This window comes from Theropithecus gelada, chromosome 3, assembly GCF_003255815.1.
Source record: "Theropithecus gelada isolate Dixy chromosome 3, Tgel_1.0, whole genome shotgun sequence".
In the NCBI taxonomy this organism is placed as follows: Eukaryota; Metazoa; Chordata; class Mammalia; order Primates; family Cercopithecidae; genus Theropithecus; species Theropithecus gelada.
Window position 1 is genome coordinate 6,135,894 of NC_037670.1, and position 16,451 is coordinate 6,152,344.

Genomic DNA, 16,451 nt, shown 5'->3' on the forward strand with positions numbered 1-16,451 from the left:
TTGTTGTGGTATCTAAATCTGAAGATTTACATCTTCCACTATTTAAAAAAAATTTTTAGCCATCACTTCTTTTAATATTTTCTCTTCTGTGTTCTGTACACTTTCTTGTTTTGGAACTTTGATTAGGTGTATATTAGACCAAATTATTCTTTCCTCATCTCTTTGTGCTACATTCTGGGTAATCCCTTTCAGTTCGTTAATTCTCTTTTTTTGTCACCCAGGCTGGAGGGCAGTGGTGTGATCTCAGCCCACTGAGGCCTCAACCTCTCGGGGTCAAGTGATCCTTCTACTTCAGCCTCCCAAGTAGCTGGTACTACAGGCATGCACCTTCATGCCTGGCTAATTTTTTTGTAGAGATGGAGTTTTGCCATGTTGCTCAGGCTAGTCTTGAACTCCCGAGCTCAAGCAATCCGCTTCCCAAAGTGCTGGGATTACAGGCATGTGTCATCATACCTAGTCAATTCTCTTTTCAGTTGTGTTCATTCAACTCTTTAAACCACATTGAATTCTGAATTTTAATCATTTTACATTTCACGTTTAGAAGTTCTACTTTTTTTTAAAGTTATATGATTATTTTGGAAGGAAGCTATGCTAACCACTATACCACAAATACCACAGTGGTTATTTTGGGTGCCTCTAAATTTTTTATTATACATTTTATTTCATTAAATGTTTTATTTATTTATTTATATTGATGTATTTGTTTTGTTTTGAGACAGCCTCTCTCTCTGTTGCCCAGTCTGGAGTGCAGGGATACAATCAAAGGTCACTGCAGCCTTGACCTCCCAGGCCCAAGCTATCATTCTACCCGAGTAGCTGGGTCTACTGGTGCCCACCACTATGCCTGGCAAATTTTTGCCTTTTTTTTTTTTTTGGTAGAGACAAAGTTTTGCCATGTTGCCCAGGCTGGTCTCGAACTCCTGGACTCAAGCAATCTGCCTGCCTTGGCCTCCCAGAGTGGTGGGATTACAAGAGTAAGCCACCACACCTGGCCTATTTAAATATTTTTAATGCAGTTATTTTATAGTCTGTATCTGATAACTCTAATGCTAAATGTTCTTGAGACTTTATTGTATATTAATCTTATTGACTCTTGAGGAAGGTGACTTTTGTCCTCATGTCTTTTATGATTTTTAATTGCGAGCTCATATGTGACTGGCTTTTATATTTGAGATTCCTGAAGAGCCTGGGATAGGAATGATTTCTTCTACAACAGGATTTGTGTTGGTTGCTCTTAGGTGTCCGGACTGCTATCAGCATGGTGCCTCTTCAATCTAGTCGCTTACCCTGGGCTTTCCTGGAGCAATCAGAGAGTAAATTCAACCCCACACTCACGTAAGGAAAGGGCTTAATTACACATTCTCAGAGGAGACCTCCTCTACTCACCGTCTTGGCCAAGACAAACATGTTTGCCTGTGTTTTGGGTTCCTTTGCTTGAGGAAGGATTTTTTTTTTCCCCTAGCTCAGCTTCATATTATGCGCATAGCTCTTGTGGGGTCCTCACTGATGTGAGGAGTCTCAGTTCCAGTGCTTCACCATGGATGTATGGAAAACTTGGTCTGCTATTCCCGGTCAAGCCGTCAAAACCCAAGTCCAGAATACGGACGCCAGCATGCACCCCAGGGCAGCTTTGGCTCATGGTTGTACTCACCACTCTGGCATCAGCTCCTATTTCATTTCAATCCCTGGAAACCTTCTTTAATTTCTTGTGAAATTTTCTGTGCGTTCAGAGCCATATTTGCTGTGGGATACCCAGCATCTACTTGTTTCATAGTGAAACGTTTCCCAGGATATCTATCCAATCCTAAAGCAGGAGATCTGAAGAGAGTCTTTTTTTAGAGACAGGGTGTCGCTCTGTCACCTAAGCTGGAGTGCAGTGGCACAATCATGGCTCACTCCAGCCTCAACCTCCTGGGCTCAAGCAATCCTTCCACCCCAGCCTCCTGAGTAGCTGGGACTTCAAGGATGCACCACCATGCCTGGTTAATTTTTTTTCTATTTTTTGTAGGAATGAGGGTTTCCTTATGTTGCCCCGGCTGGTATGGAACTCCTGGGCTCAAGCGATTCTCCCGCCTCGACCCCCCAGAGTGTTGGGATTACAGGCGTCAGTCACTGCACCAGGTGTAAAGTGTCTTTGCCTGTATTTTGCATGCTGTTTTTCTTCCTTTGATATATATTCTTCACTAGTTATTTAGCACAAGTGCTAGTGCTAAGACTTTATTCCCTATTTGCTCATGTTAAACATGGTTACAGGTGTTGTTCTAATAGAGTCTGGGTCAAGTCTCCTTGACCTTAGTATCCTTTTATCTTCTCCTTGCCTGAGATTGCAGAGTGTGAGGTCAAGGAAAGGGTGGAAAAGAGAGGGAAGGAGAGGGAGAAAAAGGAAGGGAGGGAGAGAGGGAGGAAAGGAGAGAGGGAGGGAAGAGATGAGAGGAAGAAAGAAGTAGAGATAAGAGAGAGACAGTGACAAACAGAAAGAGGGAGAGAGGGAGGAAAAAGGGAGAGGGAGAGAGATGAGAGAGAGATAGAGATGAGAGAGAGACAGAGAGGAAGAGAAAGAGGGAAAAAGGGAGGAAACAGGGAGAGAAAGAGAGATGAGAGAGAGGAAGAGAAAGAGGGAGAGAGGGAGGAAAAACCGAGAGAGAGATGAAAGAGAGGGAGAGAGACAGAGAGGAAGTGATAGAGGGAGAGAGGGGGAGAGGAAGAGAAGGAGGAAAGAGGGAAAGGGATAGAGAGGGAGAAATAAAGATAAAAAGAGAGAGACAGACAGGGAGAGAGAGAGGGAGAGAGAGAGAAAGAAAAAGGGAGAGAGAGAAGGACAGGGAGAAAGAGAGAAAAAGAGAAAGGGGGAGAGAGAGAGAGAAAGAAAGGAAAGGGGAGAGAGGGAGGGAAGGGGAGAGAGGGAGGGAAGGGGAGAGAGGGAGAGGGAGCTCACGCAGGTAAGCAGGCTGGGGATGTGGGGTATCATGGGGAGTGGGTGTTTTTCTGCTCTCTCTTCCTCAAGTTTGTTAGAAAGTCTTGTCCTGTTGCTCTCACCAAGGTCACTTTCGGGCCATTTCCCCAATTCCAGGCAGAGTCCAAAATTTCCCTTTGAACCAAGGTTGGTCTCAATGAGACTCTTCCTTGACTTCCCCCATCTCTCCCCAGGGGCTGTTTTTCACCACTCCCGTCTGTGGAAGACACAGAAGGCAAAACCCGGGGTTTCAGGGCTCAATGTTTTGACCTGCGGGAAGAGGGGGACAGAACTGAGTCTCTGTGTTTCTTTCCCTTCCACGCCTCTCCTTCCCTCAGGACGTCTTATTTATTTTCATGACTACATCGCAAACTCCCTGTTATTGCTGAAGGTAATTAGCTCTGCGCAATTGTAATCATTCTTGATTGCTCTCTGGCTTTCCTCTCCACCAGGGAAAAACAAAAGTGAGACACCGAGATTATGGGGGAGGGCTTCAGTCTTTGAAGCATTTTCTACACCTTTTCACCCCAACTGGCCACACATACCCTCTGCCTGCTTCTCTAGAAATTGAGATATTCATGAGCTATCTTAAGATTTTGTCCATTGACCATCTTGATTCTGTTTTGGTTTTGGGGAGAAGATGGCCATGAGAAGCACTAATTCTTAGACATTATTTCTAGACTTTCACAAAAGGATTATGGGTCAGGTGTATTGGCTCATGCCTGTAATCCCAGCACTTTGGGAGACAGAGGCAGGAGGATCACTTGAGGCCAGGAGTTCAAGACCAGCCTGGGCAATATAGTAAGACTCCCCCACCCCCGCCAACCTCTAAAAAGTTTTTTTAAATTAACGAGGCATGGTGGCACATGCCTGTAGATTCAGCTACTTGGAGGCTGAGGGGGGAGGATCACTTGAGCCCAGGAGGTTGAGCCTTCAGTGAGCTATGATCATGCCACTGCACTCCAGCCTAGGAGACAAGATGCTGTCTCAAACAGCAACAACAACAAAACATCCAAAAGGTTTTTTGACATAAGCCTCGTGGCCCTTTGGTTTTTTTGCTTATTGTCTATTTTTATGGTGATTTGGTTTTAAATTTGTCTTTTACATTTGTCTTGTTAGTTTTGAGAGCTGAAGACACCATGATACCTCTTTATTACCTTAATAGTACATTCAAGACCACATCGGTCCCTTTCTGCGGGGAGTGAGGGCTTTAGACCCAGAAAGACTTCAAATCAAATCTTAGCTCTGTCATTTATGGGATACTGAGCAAGTTACTTACTCTCTGTATTTCAGTTTTCTCCTTTAACACCGTGATAACAATTAATTTGTGGTGAGGTTCTGGGATGTATACACGAATAAAACAATGTTTGTTCTCTCCACAAGATCATTTTCAAAGGCAGCCTGAAAAATGGTTACTGGCCGGGTGCAGTGGCTCATGCCTGTAATCCCAGCACTTTGGGAGGGCAAGGCGGGAAGATCATTTTAGGTCAGGAGTTCAAGACCAGCCTGGCCAACATGGGGAAACCCCGTCTCTACTAAAAATACAAAAATTTGCCGGGTGTGGTGGCGCACGCCTGTGATCCCAGCTACTCGGGAGGCTGAGGCAGGAGAAAGGCTTGAACCTGGGAAATAGAGGTTGCAGTGTGCTGAGATCATACCCCTGTACTCCAGCCTGGGTGACAGAGCAAGATTTAGTCTCAAAAAAAAAAAAAAAAAATGAAAGAAAGAAAGAAAAGAAATGATTACTTAAAATGGAGAGTACTCAGTCCAATGGAAGCCTTCTCTGGATGATCCTCAGAGGGCAATAGAGAAAGGACAGTGAGGATAAAGGTGATCACTCATCTTTTCCAAGTGAGCATGCACCTGATAAGACAGTTGAAATGACCTGTTGGAGGTAGCAGGAAGGACATGTGAGGGAAGTGTGTAACTGATGTGACTCCGGGGGGCCATGTGGGAGGTGAAACTCAGGGGCTGCAGGTACCAGGTCATGGAAGATTTGTGTGTCCTCCATTCTTTGTTGTTGTTATTATTTTTTTTACTTTTTTGAGATGGGATCTCACTGTGTCACCCAGGCTGGAGTGCAGTGGGGATCATAGCTCACTGCAGCCTCAACCTCCTGGGATCAAATGATCCTTCCGCTTCAGCCTCCCAAGTTTCTGAGACTGTAGGTGTGCACCACCATGTCTGGCTAATTTTTAAATTTTTTTTTAAAATTTAAAGTCTCACTATGCTGTCCAGGCTGGTCTTGAACTCCTGGGCTCTCTGACCTCAGCTTCCCATAGTGTTGAGATTGCAGGCATGAGCCACTGTGCTTGGCCTGGAATTTGTTCTTAGGAACAATGGAGTTTTTATTTTTTATTTATTTATTTTTTTTTGAGACAGAGTCTTGCTCTGTCCCCCAGGCTGGAATCCAGTGGTGCAATCTCAGTTCACTGCAAGCTCTGCCTCTAGGGTTCATGCCATTCTCCTGCCTCAGCCTCCCCAGTAGCTGGGACTACAGGTGCCTGCCACCACGCCTGGCTAATTTTTTTGTATTTTTAGTAGAGACAGGGTTTCACTGCGTTAGCCAGGATGGTCTCGATCTCCTGATCTTGTGATCTGCCCGCCTCGGCCTCCGAAAGTGCTGGAATTACAGGTGTGAGCCACCGCGCCCAACTTACAGTGGATGTTTTTAAGCTGAGACTTAACCACAATTAGATTTGCGTTTTAAAATATCATGTAGGAGCATTTAAAGAGATGGTTAAAAAGAATGAGGGAGATTGTATACATGGCTGCAACCATATCAGACATCCAACAGGCTCTTCTTACAATCTGACTTGGGTATTCCTTCCATTGAGTAGATCTGGGCAGACTTATGATACTGTGAGACTCCCAAGCCGGATCACAGAACCCAACACAGCTTCCTCCTAGGCCTCTTGGTATGTTTGTTCTTGGAACTCACCAACATGCCATGAGGATGCCCAAGCATTTGTGGAAAGATCCACAAGGAATGAAATTCAGGACCCCAACTGAAAGCCATGACTGAGCTCCCAGCTGACAGTCGGTGTCAACTACCAGCCACGGGGCTACACCGTCTTGAGAGTGGATTCTTTCTTCTCAGTGAATTCCACATGGGACAGAGAGAGGCTGACCCTGCTCAGCCCTGCCCAAATTGCACATTCAAGGGCAAAAGAAAGGATTACTATTGTTTTGAGACTTTGAATTTTGTCATGATTTGCTACTAGGCAATAGATAACTGATACCAGGAGGGAGAATGGAAGCAGAGGCATTCATTAGAGAGCATAATTACTCAGGCAAAAGATGATGAGGGCTTAGCTAAGGCATTCATTAATTTAGCAAAATTATGACATGTCAGGCATGGTGCTATGACATGGAAATATAACGTGAACTGGGTAGACAAGGTCTCGTCTACTGAAGAAACTGGCTACCGGGCAGAGAGGATGGAATATAGAATGGAGCCACTGAACTGCTTCATTGTGTTAACCTAAAGATGTGTGATCTCACCATGTCATGTTAAGAGGCATTTAAAAAATAGAATAAAATAACTAGAAACATGCATTATTATACGGGTAAAACTTTTGGCGTACAGATAGCATGAAAATGACATTGGCTTTACGCTCTAAGCCCTATTGAACATGCTATAGGAAGTGGGTTTTTTTTTGTTTTGTCTTTGTCTGCATTAGAGAAAACCTTCATGTGGGCACTTTTGATGCTCCCCTACCATTGTGTGATTTTCAGTTCAAAGCATTTGCTATTTGCATCAGTGCTTGTTGCTTTTTTTTTTTTTTTTTTTTTTTTTTGAGGCGGAGAGTGGGAGGATTACACGGTTTTCTTTTCAAGTGCTCTCAGTCCCTGATCAAAGGGAGGGCTTTAGAGCCTTAGTTTGTTGGAGATTCCATAGAAGACTATTCTTGGTTTGGGGTTTTGAGTAAATCATTTTTGCTTAAACACCAGAGAGAAAGAGTACTAACCCATGCATTGTCAACTACAAAGTCCTATCCAAGTGCCAATTACTTTTATGATTTTAAAATGGAATTTGGGGGTTAGTGGTGTTCAGGGTATTCACTATTAGTGAGGGTATTTCTTTTGAAAGATAATAATTCATTCAATAATTCATTTAATTATTTGAGCCTTTACAAAGAACAGCCGGAGCTCCTCTCCATCTCATTTTTTGCCACACAAAATATTGCCCCCTCTTTCTTCCTCCTTTTAAGCACCACAATAAGGGGTCATCATCACAACCCGATTCTGCGTGTCCACCGGGGTAAGCTGGCTTTTGTTCCCATCGCTCTGCTGGGAATGGAATCATGAGAGGCTCTTTTGTTGCTGAGTTCTTTGAACTCTCCTTAGTGCACAGTTGGCCTGGACCCTCTGCAGCACGTGGTGCTGTTGACCACGGCCTGGTTCTCAAAACCTGAGTCTCCACTGACTTCTGTGCTAACACGCTTGGCTCTTACTTCTCTGATTCCTTTCTCTGCTTCTGTTGCTGACTTTTCTTTCCACCTCTTTCTTTATCTTAAATGTTGATATTACCCCGGGTTTCATTTTTAAATCCTGATGTGGTTTGGATCTGTGTCCCCGCCCAAATCTTATGTCTAATTGTAATCCCCAGTGTTGGAGGTAGGGCCTGGTGGGAGGTGACTGGATCGTGGGGGTGGCTTCCATGGTTTAACACCGTCCCCCTTGATGCTGTCATTGTGATAATGAGTTGTCATGAGATCCGGTTGTTTAAAAGTGTGTGGTACCTCCCCCTTCTCTCTCCCTCCTGCTCCCAGCTGTGGGTAATGCTGGCTCCCCACTTTGCCTGCTGTCATGATTGTAAGTTTCCTGAGACCTCCCCAGAAACCGAGCAGATTACAGCATTGTGCTTTCTGTACAGCCTGCAGACTGTGAGCCAATTAAACCTGTTATCTTTAAAAATCACCCAGTCTTAGATACTTCTTTATAGCAACGTGAGAACGAACTAATACAAATCTCTTCCAATTTCCCAAGATACTGTTTCCAAGAGTTCCATCCATCTTATGACTGTCTATATTCTGATGAGCCTCAAAAACCACATCTACTACCCTTGAAGCATCAATGCTTAGGAATCACCATTTTTAAGGATACAAAATTGAACAAGCCATAGTCTCTCACAGCAAGGAGTTTACAGTCTATCAGGGCAGATTAGATGTGCACATGCATTTCGTTTTCAACTTGGACTTCCCATCTGGCCTAGCAGAGAACAGATACTCAAGACTTAAGGTTTCATGGTCAAAACTGATTTCTTCCATTGCATAGAGGTGGCACCAACACCTAAGGTGGTTAAGACACACATGTATAGAGCTGTCTATTTTATTTGAAACTGGATGAAGTTTAGGAGAAAACAAAACTCCTTGCCATCTCAGCTCTAAGGAGAATTGTATCAGGTGGTGTTGCTAAGTTGTAAGCCACGAAAATGGACTCCAGGTAATTTCAACTAAGAAAAAGAGTTTACTGAAAGAATAGAAAATATGTCTTGGAACTGAAGAAAGAACTGGATAACCAAGTTTCAAAAAAAGCACCAACACCATTCTGGAAGACCGGGCAGTAGAAACACACAGATTATCACGTGCCCAAACCTGGGCTCAGAAGTAGCTCTACCAGAACTCCAAAGTAAATAAAGCTCTGTAGGCTAAGACCTGTGAACTTAAAAAAAAATCACAAATTTATAAATTTAGAGAAGACTTTATTTCTTGTAAAGGGTTATATCCTGCAAGATGGCCATCCCATATGCTGGGAATCACAGCCTCTGGCCCAGACCAGAGATAGGCACGTCAAAGGAGGAAGAAGAGCTGGGGCAGGAGTTTATGCTGAACAGGTTGGCTAAACATACATATTCAACAGGTTAAGGAAGAGCTATGAATATTCATGAAAGTGGTCCTAATGTATTTGTATTGAACAAACATGCATCTAACACAGGACCCATGTTCACGTTGTGGTGAAGACTTTACACTTAAACGTATTACAGTTAGCCTCTAAATGTCAAAACATCTTTTCGAGAGCTGGAGCTACTCAAGTGTGCAGCCTCTATAAACCGGCTGGAACCAGCCCATGGCTAGTGGTCTTCTTATCAGAAGAAGATACAGAAAGCAGCCTCTTGTCCAGTCAAAGCTGTAGTTGTGACTGGTGGAATGGGGGGGATCAGTTAGTGTTTGGTGGTGACCTAATTATTTTAATAATACTTATCCCAAGGTCAGTGCTTGTTTAGCTGCTAGAGAAAAATAAAAACCTGTGGCAGTTAGAATGTAGTTCATTCTTAAAGTGTAGGGGTGTCTGACTTAACCCTTGCCTGACATGACCTTAGATCCTGTCTAGAATTTGGTATCTTACTGCCACTATGAGTCTGTTCTGTCAGTCTTGTGGTCTCTGTTTTAACATTGGTGCTGGTCAGCTGTGTCTAAACTGCAAAAGGGCATGTATTATGAGGCATGTCTGACCCCACCATCTCATCATGGCTGGGAACTCAGTTTGAAGGTTTTTCTGGGGTCCCTTTGGCCAAGAGAGTTTGTTCAGTTGGTTGGGACAGCAGGGTGGAGGTGGTGCTTAGGTGTTCATTGTTAGTTTACAGACCACAGTTACCTGCTACAATAGAAAAATGTAGATTATCAATCACAGTGCCTGACTCATAGTGGCCATTCAATAGCAAATTTTTGAATGAAGAAATCAATGAATCCAGTTACTAGGTAGATTAGATAACACCTAATATCTCTGTCAATGATACTAGAATTCTTTCATAGGCCAATGTGAAACTTTCTGGGCATTTTAGCATGGCTGGCATGGTGAATAAACTACATTTCTGTCTGAATGGAAAAACAGGAATACTGTGTGTAGCTGTCTTATTGGCATTCAGAAATCACCCTGGTTATTACTGAACCAAATAAAAATAAACTCAGAAGAAGCATCTGCACATTACGCTATTGTTTTTTTTCACTGATAGGAGCATGATGGGATGTTGAGGGATGCCAGAGAGGATGCAGTAATGTTCCTTTGGATATAGAACACTTGAGATTTGACAGTTTCACATTTTTCTTTATTTCTGTGAAGGCAGGATCCTGACAGGGCTATATTCTGCCACTCACTCACGCTGTTTTCTTGTAAATGACAGTGAAGGAAAGCGGGGAATAGACACCTTATTAATCAACTAGGCTACAATTTTATAGCACTATGCCCAGAAGGACACACTGAGCTATCGGTGTCAGTCAGGAAAACACACGACTCAGACAAATTAAAGACTATAGAAATTCAACAGGTGGACAGGAGCCAAACTCCATTCAGCAGGCTCTGTGCCTTTAAGCCTGTCTGGGCAGCATTTGTTACTCAAGATGTGAAACGGGCAACCCTATTGATCCACTGGCACATTTGTATGTCTCGAGCCTTGTTTTAATATTTTATTTTTCTTTCTTTCTTCTTTCTTTTTTTTTTCTTTTCTTGGAAGCACTGACTTCCAGGCATGAACTTTGTTCGTCTACTTCTGCAGAACAAACCAGCACAAAATGTAGCGGTTTAAAGAAGATATTTATTTGGCTCTTACAGTTCTGTGGGTGAACCGGGTTCAGCTGGATGGTTTTCACCTGGGGTCTCTCCAACATTTTTTTTTTAAATCTTCAACTTTTATTTTAGGTTCAGGGGTACATGTGTAGGATGTGCCGGTTTGTTAAACATAGGTAAACATGTGCCATGGTGGTTTGCCGCACAGACCATCCCATCACCTAGGTATTAAGCCCCACATGCATTAACTATGCTTCCTGATGCTCTCCCTCCCCCCACTCTTGTGATGGGCCCCAGTGTGTGCTGTTCTCCCCATGTGTCCATGTATTCTCATCATTCAGCTCCCACTTGTAAGTGAGAAAGAACATGCAGCATTTGGTTTTCGGCTCCTGCGTTAGTTTGCTGAGGATAATGGCCTCCAACTCCATCCATGTCCCTACAAAGGACACGATCTCATTCTTTTCTATGGCTGCACAGTATTCCGTGGTATATGTGTTCCACATTTTCTTTATCCAGTCTATTATTGATGGGCATTTGGGTTGATTCCATGTCTTTGCTGTTGTGAATCTCTTAAACAGTTTTGCATTTAGATATTGATTACAGCTGGGGTCATCTGAAGGTTCAACTCTTCTCTGATATGCCTGGTGTCTCAGTGGGGGTAGCAGAGCTATGTGGGTCAGCTGGGCAACACTCTCTTTTCATGTTAACCTGGGGTACCCAACTGCAAAGCACTTACAGGCCAGTGCAAACTTTCCAAGATCTCCCAGAGGAAGTCACAAGACTTCTTATGACAGCTTCAGAAGCCATGCAGAGTCATAGGCCTGTTGAGACTTAGGGAACAGCGATTGCGTGAGGGTGTGAGTCCCAGGAGCTTCATCTCATTAGGAAGCCATCTTTGAACTATAGCGGAGAAACAGCAAAAGAACAAACATAACTAACTCCATTTTTGTTTAAGGGACCGTCACTCATTCCTGCACGTAGCCTAGGATAATTTTAGAACACTGGGATAATAACGCACACACAGCAATCATGTAGTTTTAAAAACGAACTCTGGGATGAAGGGAGAAGTATGTAAACATCTCGCTGTTTTGTTGTAAGATTTATATGAGCATTGTGACCTGACCAAGGACGAAGAAGTTTCCAACCTCCTTGGACCCTCACTAGTGCCCGGATGTCTGTGGTGGCCGGTTACCTCTTTTTAAAATTTAAATTATTTTTAAAAATAGGGAATGCTTCAGGAACTTGCCTGTCATCTTTGCCCAGGGGCCTTGCTATTCTTCTCTGTACTGTTCCAATTTTAGTAAATGTGCTGCCGAAGCAAGCACTGTCAGTTACGTCTTGATCCTAGCCGCCCACCGTCCCCCTGCTCTTAGCGTAAAAAGAGCCTAAAACTGGTTGTGACTTAAGATGCTACTTTGGTACGATAGTCCACCATCTTCTTGCTTTGCTTGGTCTCCAAATAAACCAGCTTTTCTTCCCACACATTCTTGTCTCTTGTGTAAGACTTTCAAGTGATCAGCAGCTGAACCCTGGTTCGGTTACAGAGCGAGGCTGTGTATGTGGCCTCTGTAGGGGCTGCACATGGTCTTGCCTCTCATACTGCGTGCTTTCCACACCCTGGAGTCCTATGGCTCCCACAATTTTCTCTATTCCCTCGATCCATAGGTACCTGCCTGCCTTCCCGAGGCATGTTGTTCTCCCATCTCTGCCTCTTGGCCTAGGTTCCTCTTACTGATCCCCAGATCTCTCCCATACTATATGCCATCAGGGAAGGGGTTCATGGCTGCTCAGGCCAGGCCAGACTCTTCTCTTAAAAACTTCCAAAGGCCAGGTGTGATAGCTCATGCCTTAATCCCAGCACTTTGGGAGGCCAAGGCAGGAGGATTGTTTGAGACCAGGAGTTTGAGACCAGCCTGGGCAACGTAATTACACCCCATCTCTACAAGAAAATTTAAATATTAGGCCGGGTGCGGTGGCTCACTCCTGTAATTCCAGCACTTTGGGAGGCCGAGGTGGGTGGATCACGAGGTCAAGACAATCTTGGCCAACATGATGAAACCCTGTCTCCACTAACGTACAAAAAATTAGCCAGGCATGGTGGTGTGTACCTGTAATCCCAGCTCCTTGGGAGGCTAAGGCACGGGACTCACTTGAACAAGGGTGGTGGAGGTTGCAGTGAGCTAAGATGGCACCACTGCATTCCAACCTGGTGACAGAGCAAGACTCCATCTAAAAAATAAAAAATAAAAAATAAAAAAATTTAAATATTAGCCTGGTGTGGTGGTGTGCGCCTGTAGTACCAGCTACACAGGAGGCCAAGGGAGGAGGATCATTTGAGCCTAGGAGTTTGAGGCTGCAATGAGCTATGACCTTGCTGCTGCACTCCAACCTGGGTGACAGAGAGAGACCCTGTCTCTAAAAAAAAGAAAAAAAAATTTCTCAAAGAGGTGAGTTCCCTCCCTTCATGACACTACAGCAGTTTGTACATACATCAGCTGCAAGATAATTGGACTAATCTCCTCTGCAAGTCACTTTCAAAGAGCAGCAGCGACTCTATTTTGTGTATCTTTTTTTAAATCAATATCGTGTCTTCCACACTTTGTGCATAGTGGCAGCTCAGCAACCTTTGTTCAGTGAATGAATGAATGAACATCTCTTTTCAAACTGCTGTACTCTATGTTGGGGCTTCTTTTTCAGGATAATTTGCTTGTTTTATGTTCTATTGGGAACACATCTTCTTCTTCTTTTTTTTTTTTTTTTTTTGAGACAGAGTCTCGCTCTGTGGCACAGGCTGGAGTGCAGTGGTGCGCTCTTGGCTCACTGCAACCTCTGCCTCCTGTGTTCCAGTGATTCTCCTGCCTCAGCCTCCTGAGTAGCTGGGATTACAGGCATGTGCCACCACACCCAGCTATTTTTTTTTTTTTTTTTGGTATTTTTAATAGAGACGGGGTTTTGCCTTGTTGGCCAGGCTGTTCTCGAACTCCTGACCTCAGGTGATCCACCCCTCTTGGCCTCCCAAAGTGCTGGGATTACAGGCCACAGGGAACAAATCTTCTGATGGAGGAGAGATTTAGCTAAATTCAGAGGATCAGGGGCTTTTTAAGAGACTGGGAAATAAGAAACAAGGTATGGGATTTTCAGAGACGTCGCCTTCTTCCTGGGATGCACGGGTTGGGTGGTGTGGATTAAACTCCTTGGGGATCCTGTGGATTGGGGATGGAGACACAGATTAGTGCGTCCTCACCTGAGCCAAAAACTGAGGACAGTCTTTCCATGTGGTGGCTGCCGCAGGGGATCTGGGCTGATTTCCCTGAGCAGGCGGGAAAGAGGCAGTTGGCCCTGGCGGGTGGCAGGTGGAATATTTAAGCTGCAAAGCTAGTGTGAATCTGGTAAGAAGCAGGGCAGGTGCATAGACATTCAGACCATTGAAAAGGGGCCCAGGCTGCCAGCAACCATCTCAGTTAGGAGACGTTCTGCAGGGAGCACAGCCGGCAACCTGAGTGTCTCGTTTCTCCAGCCTTCTGAGGTCACACCTTCCTGTATTAACCATATCATATAAATGCAACCTCTATCCTGCTTCTTCGCAGTGAATCTGGTGTTCCCCCAACCTCCCCAGGGCGTGCTAGATGGTTCTGACTGCCAAGCCCCCAACACATCGCTGGCTGTCTGCAAATGCTGTATCTTTCTTATGATTTCACACCATATGTGAACAGAGGTGCCTCGCCTTCGACTCCATAGCACCACCAACCCACAAGGGACTTCACCAGAGAACTTTGAGTTGGGGGACAGAGGAAAATGATAGCACAGGGCAGGAAATAACTTCAAAATAAAGAGCAGAAATTGCTGTTCCTAAAATTTGATGGCCAACCGTCACCCCAGAAATTCCCTTCAAAGCTATAGTTCTCCTTGGTTTCAGCTGAATGTTCGTTTGTGAAAGCTTCATTCTCCTTAGAGCCAACGCCTACTAATACTATCTGCAGCTGCCTCAGCAATGTGTAAAAAACTCTTTGAGCCTGCCAAGTGAAATCTTCAAATGTCTTAGCACTAAATATACATAATTTTGGACAGATGTGGTGGCTCACGTTTGTAATCTCAGTGCTTTGGGAGGCCAAGTCAGGAGGACAACTTGGAGCCAGGAGTTTGAGACCAGCCTGGGCAATGTAGTGAGACCCCCAGCTCTACAAAAAATATAAATAAATAAATAAAAATTAGCTCAGTGTGGTGGCACATGCCTGGAGTCCCAGCTACTTGGGAGGCTGAGGCAGGAGGATCACTTGAGCCCAGGAGTTGGATCACGGTGAGTTGTGATTGTACCACTGCACTCCAGCCTTGGTCACTGAACAAGACCCTGTTCTCTTAAAAAATAAAAATAAAAAATAAAAAAATATTATGCCAGAATGCCTTAACTAAGGAAAATGCGTTTAACCAATGAAGACAAATTTATGCTTCCCGTTCCTGCCTCTTTCATCTAGATTTTCTTTTGATTAACCAAATGTTCCTTTAGAAGGTATTGGTTAGTGTGGTGGCTCAGACCTATAATCCCAGCACTTTGAGAGGCCGAGGCAGGAGGAGGGCTTGAAGCCAGGAGTTTGAGACCAGCCTGGCAAACATGGCGAAACCCCATCTCTACTAAAAATATAAAAAAATTAGCCTGGCGTGGTGGCATGTGCCTGTAGTCCCAGCTACTTGGGAGGCTGAACCAGGAGAATCACTTCAACCTGGGAAGTGGAGGTTACAGTGAGCTGAGACTGCGCCACTGCACTCCAACCTGGGGGACAGAGCAAGACTCCATATCAAAACAAAACAAAGAATCAATGGGAAAAATTGTGATTGTTTCATGAACTTTAAAAGTCAGAACTTTAAAAACTTTCTTACTGTCAATTATAAATGTATAGAAATTTTAAAAAATAAAAAATGAATATTTATTTGGTAAACAAATTTTCAATGAATGAAATATAGGGAACTAAAATCTTGATTTCTCTGCGATATATGTATCAAGAGTAGTTTCGACACTGCTTGCCTTCTTCTGTTTGTACAACTTATGACACAGAGTGAACATTTTGGTGAACTGTCGTACTGCTGTGTAAGCCTGAATCAGCTTTCAACGTTCTATTCTTTGTGCTTTCAATGTTGGGAAATACCTCTGACAGTTCCTTTAATGCGATGTTGTTTACCACTGGTGCCACTTCCTCTGGGACACCTTCATTCTTTTTGTAAATCCTTCTTCATTTATATTGATAAACTCGCCTTCACTAATTCTCTGATTGGGAGTCTAAGGTATAGCTGACCAGCATTTCTATGGTCAGCTATCACTTTTATAATTCCATTTATTTTACCATCAAATTTCATTCCCAATATTATCACCTTTTGTTTCCTTGCTATACTTTCATCTTTGCTGGCCAACTCCCTTTTCCGCTTTTCCATTTTTATAAAATGTCACATGGATTGAACACTGGGATTAGATAGGCAGGCAACACGCCTACACACTTTGCTGTCTGTGTGTGAACCAAATAACAGATGTGCAGTGACGGGCTTTGAAAAGAGTGGCAGAATCGTTCACGGATCATGTGATGTGTGGACGGACAATCTAGCACTAAAGCTTGCAGTTAACACATTTCCTCACAGTTAATATACCGCGGTAACAAGCTACAGTCTGTGTAATACTTGTGTGAAAGGAAAATAAATGTTGGGACCCCAAAATCATCAGGCTAAGGGGAAAAAGTCAAGCTGGGATCTGCTTAGGACAAACCTACCTCCCATTCTATTCAAAGTAACCCCTCTGCTCACTGAGATAAATGCATATCTGATTGTTTTCTTTGGAAAGACTAATCAGGAACTCAAAAGAATGCAGCCTTTGTCTCTTACACATGACCTGGAAGCCCCCTCCCCACTTTGAGTTGTCCCGCCTCTCTGGACCGAACCAATGTACATCATGCATGTATTGATTGATGTCTCATGTCTCCCTAAAATGTTCAAAACCAACCTGAGC

General features: G+C 43.9%; 1 non-coding gene across 1 annotated transcript; it reads right to left on the reverse strand.

Moving 5' to 3' along the window:
• Window positions 1-11,680: 11,680 nt before the first annotated feature.
• On the reverse strand, window positions 11,681-11,787 carry LOC112621854. The gene has a single exon (XR_003118792.1). It is a non-coding gene; the product is annotated as a U6 spliceosomal RNA (small nuclear RNA).
• Window positions 11,788-16,451: the final 4,664 nt, after the last annotated feature.